Source organism: Sus scrofa, chromosome 9 (genome assembly GCF_054392235.1).
Source record: "Sus scrofa isolate SSC_HxYL_T2T_F1_AM1 chromosome 9, Sscrofa_HxYL_maternal_Yorkshire_Landrace_v2.0, whole genome shotgun sequence".
NCBI classification, from domain to species: Eukaryota; Metazoa; Chordata; class Mammalia; order Artiodactyla; family Suidae; genus Sus; species Sus scrofa.
In genome coordinates, this window is record NC_139391.1 from 121070452 (window position 1) to 121076847 (window position 6396).

Sequence of the window (6396 nt, forward strand, 5' to 3'; positions counted from 1 at the left end):
GAAAGCTGCAAAAGACTAATTCAGGTGGCTTACTTTCCTAGTATTCACAGGGACAAAGGAAACTCCCACCTCCAACTTAAACCCAAATTTAGGAGAAGCAATAGTAAGCAAGGATAAAATCATTCACGGAGAAGCTGCCTGATCTGAAGCTAAAGCAGTAATCTAGAAGTGAAGAACAGCTTCTAACTTTGGGTACATACTTTGAAGCTCCAGGTTTCTATTTTACACAGCAAAAAATTCTGTGGTGTATGTAAAACATGCTACAGTGAAGAGGGCATCAGCAGTTATTAAAAGGTGGTAGAATGAAAAGCCAGAGTCAAAAGCATCATCTTTAAAGGAACTGTGAGGTAGTAAGCAGGGAAACTTATTATAGCAAAACATCAAAAGCTTTTTTTTCCAGTTTTTCTGCATTAATATTTTGCTGAATATTATATATACTGTACTGTCAAGTAAGTAAATATGTCCTCACTATTTCATGGTAGTCCAAACACCAAGGACATAACAAGAATAATCAAAATCAGACATATTTTGGAATATGCTAGGCATCTTAGTTGATCTGTTATCTTGTTAGCTACCTTTAAATTAAATGCAGGAGTTCCCGTCATGGCTCAGTGGTTAAGGAATCCAAATAGGAACCATGAGGTTGCAGGTTTGATCCCTGGCCTTGCTCAGTGGGTTAAGGATCCAGTGTTGCCATGAGCTGTGGTGTAGGTTGCAGATGTGGCTCGGATTCCCCATTGGGGTGGCTCTGGTGTAGGCTGGCAGCTATGGCTCTGATTCAATCCCTAGCCTGGGAACCTCCATATGCAGTGGGGGTAGCCCAAGAAATGGCAAAAAAAAAAAAAAGACAAAAAAATAAATTAATTAAATGCAAATGTCTGAAACTTGCTTTCTTAATGAAAACACGTTTCCTTAGCAAGACTTACTGAAGAACAAAACCAATACCAATAACAATGCATAGGAAAAGTTTTGAACCTTTTCTATGTATTAATTCATTTTACTCTAAAAATTAAATATCCTTTAAAAAAGAGAGAAAAACAAGAAAATAAGCTTAAAAAAAGAAAACTGATGTCTCAAGGTTCTTTTCCTAATCATAAAGATAACTCAGTCCCAATACAGAAGATTCATGAACAAATTTTGAAGGCTAAGCCAAATATTTCAACAAGATTTTGTTTTTTCAGGTAATGTTTTAAAATCCATCCTCTTGCTACAATAAAATAAAGGTTCCTCTTATACAGCAAGTTTGCTTCTCCTATCCTCAGAATTTATTTTTAGACATAAAAACAAATCTGCTTAGGCAAGTCCTCCATATCTTGAATGTAGGGGAAAATGCTCACAATGAAATGAAAACCTAACTTGTGCCTCAAAAAATTTCTATTTCACATTGTTAAATACTTATCTATAGATTCATGAGAAATCTAGTGAAATTGTGGCATTTTTAAGGAGCAGCACTAGCACTCTGTTTCTCCAACATATCCCTCTTTACTAGCTCTTTTCCTACCAGCACATGCTTAGTTCAGAGGAGATAAAAAAAAAAAAACAAAACAAAAAAAACAAAACAAAAAAACCCACAAAACCCAAAAAAATCCCCCCCCAAAAAAACAAAACACATATCTTCAACCTGCCTTATTTAAAAACAAACAAAATTCAATCCCTGTCCCTATTCCTGTCTTCTTCTAGTCTCTATTCTCTTTTCCCTCACCTTAAGTTTTCAAACTATCACTTTATTCCAACCACTATTTTGAAACTACTCTTAATAAGTACATCAACAACCTTTTTTTTTTTTTTTTCTCTTTTTGCCTTTTCTAGGGCTGCTCCCGCAGCATATGGAGGTTCCCAGGCTAGGGGTCGAATCGGAGCTGTAGCCACCAGCCTACTCCAGAGCCACAGCAACGTGGGATCCAAGCCGCGTCTGCAACCTACACCACAGCTCATGGCAACACTGGATCCTTAACCCACTGAGCAAGGCCAGGGATCAAACCAACAGCCTCATGGTTCCTATTCGGATTTGTTAACCACTGAGCCACGACGGGAACTCCTCAACAATCTTCTTTTACGCAGGCACATCTCAGTACTTCTTTCTTTCTATAGAGAATTTAATGATATTGACCTGTTACTCCTGCGAATACTGCTCCTTTTAGGTTTCTATAATCTCATACTGTCCAAGTATTCCACAAATGGGCAGGCCAATTCTTACATGTCCCTATAGAGTTTCTCCTTCACTGTCCATCTTTGGAATACATGTGGTTTTTCAGAATTTCTTCCTCAATTCTCTTCTCTATAAAACTTTCCTGAGTGATTTCATTTTTTTTTTCCAACTACCAACTAGATGCTGAAGACTTCCAAAAGTTCAAACCCCTCTTCTGAGTGTCAAAGTCATATAACCAGTTGCCTACTAGTCATCCATGTCCAATTGGCGTTTCAAACCATTTCAACCTTATCAAACCTTTTTATTCCCTATGTCAATGATTGCATGACTTACCTGCTGTCAGAATCATGGGGAATCATCCTTCACTACTGACTTTTCCTCAAACCTGCTCCTCCCTCAACTAATCAGTCACCATGTCCTATTCACTTCATTTCTGTAATGTTTCCTGAAACTTTCCTATCCATTTCTAAATCCTAACTTTAGGCTGCCAACATCTCTTACCTGGATTACTGTGACATTTCTTAAATGGCATCGGTGTTAATGGTATCCTCAATAGAGCAAAACCATACTATAACTAGACTGTAAGTTCCTTAAAATCAGAGAATGTCTTAGATTATTTTTCCTCTCCTGCTATTTTTGCTATGGTTTTAATACAGAAGAAGCCAGTCAATATACATTAGCAAACCCATAAAGCTGGAACAGTTACGTTTTTGCCAACAGAAAGTCAACTGGGCTAACAGAAAGTTGCTAGGGAAGAAACCTAGGGCCTTGCCATCCAAAGTAGCATGCACACGTAAACAAGGACACACAAGCCTTGGATAACACTATAAACCAACTAGACTTAAAAGAGATCCATATAATGCTCAACACAACAACAGAATTCTTTTCAAGTGCTTATGGAACATTCAGGACAGACTATATGACACACCATAAAGTAAGTTTCATTAAGTTTAAAAGGATTGAAATCATAAACATCATAGTCTTTACCTACAGTGGAATGAAACTATAAACCGATAACAGAAAAAAACTATGGTTCACAAAAAATAGAGAAATCAGGAATTTCCACTATGGCATAACAGCATTGATGGTGTCTTGGGATCAATGGGACAAAAGTTCGATCCCTGGCCCAGCTCAGTGGGTTAAGGATCTGCTGTTGCCGCAGCTGCAGGTCAGATCTGATCCCTGGCCTGGGAATTCCATTTGCTGTGGGGCAGCCAAAAAAGAAAAAAAAAAAAAAAAAAATAGGGAAATTAAACAACATACTGCTAAATAAGCAATAACAAGCCACAGAAGAAATCAAAAGGAAACTCAGAAAATATTTTGACATGAATGAAAATGAAGATACACCATACCAAAATGCATGGTATGCAAATTATGCAAGGCTTAGAGGGTATTTATAGCTTTAAGTGTCTATATTAAAGAAGAAGAAAGTCTCAAATCAATAATCTTACTTTCTACCTTAAAAGACACTGGGGAAAAAAGATATTTAACATCAACAGTAACAATGACAAACTCTGTATGGCCAAAACTTAAACTCTGAATTTTATACTACTAGCATGTGATGCCAATTTTAGATGATTTCTTCCCTGAAATGCTACAAAACAGAAACTTATAAACCAAAGACATTAAAAGCTTTAAAACCCAAGTATTCTTATATCCCAAATTACATCTTAGAATTAATTTAATATTAACTAGTTTGTGAGATACAAATGCAATTAAAAAAATCTTGACAAGTTCCTTTTTATAATGAACACACACATTTCCACTTTGAAAGAGGGAGGTGGGGAGATACCTCAAGGCTTACATACACAAATATAAAATCTAGGTTTCCGTTTGATTATTTTAAGCAGACAAATTATAGTATGAGCAAACGAGTCTTAACATATCAAAGCTGGCAAACACAGAGGAAAAACCTCTCAATTTTCTTTATTTTTTAGAAGGCCACTGGAATACCACTTATTAGCAAGGTATGCTGGCATTCCTCTCATTGTAGGAGATTACCACAGGTTCAGGTAATAAGTGAGCAATATAGGCAATAGAGATTTAAAGGAATGGCGAGTTCTAAAATAATAAAAATAGAAGTTACTGGAGTTCCCGTCGTGGTGCAACAGAAACTAATCAGACTAGGAACCATGAGGTTGCGGGTTCAATACCTGGCCTCGCCCAGCGAATTAAGGATCCAGCATTGCCGTGAGCTGTGGTGTAAGTCATAGATGTGGCTCGGATCTGGCGTTGCTGTGGCTCTGGTGTAGGCCGGCAGCAACAGCTCCATCAGACCCCTAGCCTGGGAACCTCCATATGCCGCAGATATGGCCCTAAAATGACAAAAAACAAAAAACAACAACAACAAAAAAAGAATTTACTATTGTAGTATATTTAACAAAATATAAAAACTTAACATGCATTAAGTAATATTGCAAAATATTATTACACCCTTGAGTAAATCAGGGTTCAGGAAAGTTAAGCAATGTTCTTAAGGTCTCATAGCCAGTAAGGGGTAGAGTCAAGATTCCAACCCAGGTTTGTTTAATTTTACTATTATAAAGATCTTTTCCTTAAGTTTCTTCATCATCTGTTGTGGTAATCTGCAAAAATAGCCACAATTCCTCCCATCCCTATAGCCATGTATTCCCCTTGGTAATTTGACTTTGCTGCTCTATCAAGAGATGGGATCTTTCCCCCTACACTTTGAATCTTGGTGACCTTGACTTACTTTGAATAGTTGAATACCACATTAGTGATGTTTGGAGAGCTCCAGACAGAGTACAGCTTACACTCTCACTCTCTTGGAACATGGTGCCGCTATGTGAGGAGGCTTGAGCTAGACTCAAGATGAAACCAACAGAACAGAGAAAAACTGTCCTAGCTCAGACCCCTAGAATAATCAGTCCCAATTTTAGCTGCCAGATGACTCAAGTTGTATGAGTGACCTTAGTAGAGATCAAGAGGAGAACCACTCGTAACTAAACCTAACTCCAAGCGCTACCTCAGAATTGTAAGCAAATAAAATGGCTGTTGTTTTAAGCTACTCAGTTTTGGGGTGGTGTTACTCAATAATAGATATATGATTTTTATATAACCAAGATATAATTTTACATTTCATCATATAATTTTTCAGTTTAATCATAGTCTTTTGAGAAGAGTAATACTGAATGTAATACTGACATTGGAATTTGAAAGGTTTTCTCAATTGAATTATAATCTTTTACTAGCATGAACCTACCCTCTTTTTTTTTAAGGCCTAAAAATATGTTTAAGCACCTTCACAAATATGCCTAAATTTAGGGGTTTTTTTAGTTCCTTATTCTTGCAGCATAAATTATCAGTAACTAAAAGGAAAAGCATTCAAGTCTACTAAAACATTTTCAAAGCATATAATGGACAACAAATTCTTCAGACTTCCAATTCGACCCCTAGCCTGGGAACTTCCATATGCCTCACGCGCAGCCCTAAAAAGAAGAAAAAAAACTACTACTTAGGCTTAATTTAAATTTCTCTGCAACTTACTATTCTAACCTAATATACTTAAATTGTCGTGTATGTAATAGTCCTCCATGCTGATGTGCCAAAGCAGCACTGTACTGAAGTATTGAAAATGGTTCATATACTCTCAAGTTAGAGGTTGTTGATCTTTACTGGTTATAATTTCAGGACTTAATCTTCCTTAGGAGCATCGTCTTAATTATCTTCAGCAAGTAATACTTGTTTTTACCTACCTACAACTATCTTTATATCCTCTCCAAAATTCCCCAACTCATTCCAAAACTGTGGGACGGGGGAATGGATCTAAGTGCTAAGTGCATACAAATCAACTAATTTAATCCTCCAACAACCTTCTGAAATAGCTGTCTTCTCTACAGATGAAGTAAAGAAAACTGAAAATAGTTACTCAGCTAATTTAGTGATCTAGTCATAATTTGAACCCATATTTGAACCCATCCTGTACTTTTTTCATTATAATACATTGTCTTCCAACTTTTAACACCTTATTATAGTTAACTATATTTGTTAATAATTATTTTATTAGTCAACCATAAAAATATGTATCTAAATTAAATGTTGCCTATTTTAGGTTTAATCTGAGCATGATCTTTTTTTTTTTTTTTTTAAGGGCTACACTGGCAGCATATGGAAGTTCCCAGGCTAGGGGTCAAAATGGAAGTAACAGCTGCCAGCCTATGCCACAGCAACATGGGTTCCGATCCACGTCTGTGACCTACCCCACAGCTCACAGCAACACCAGATGC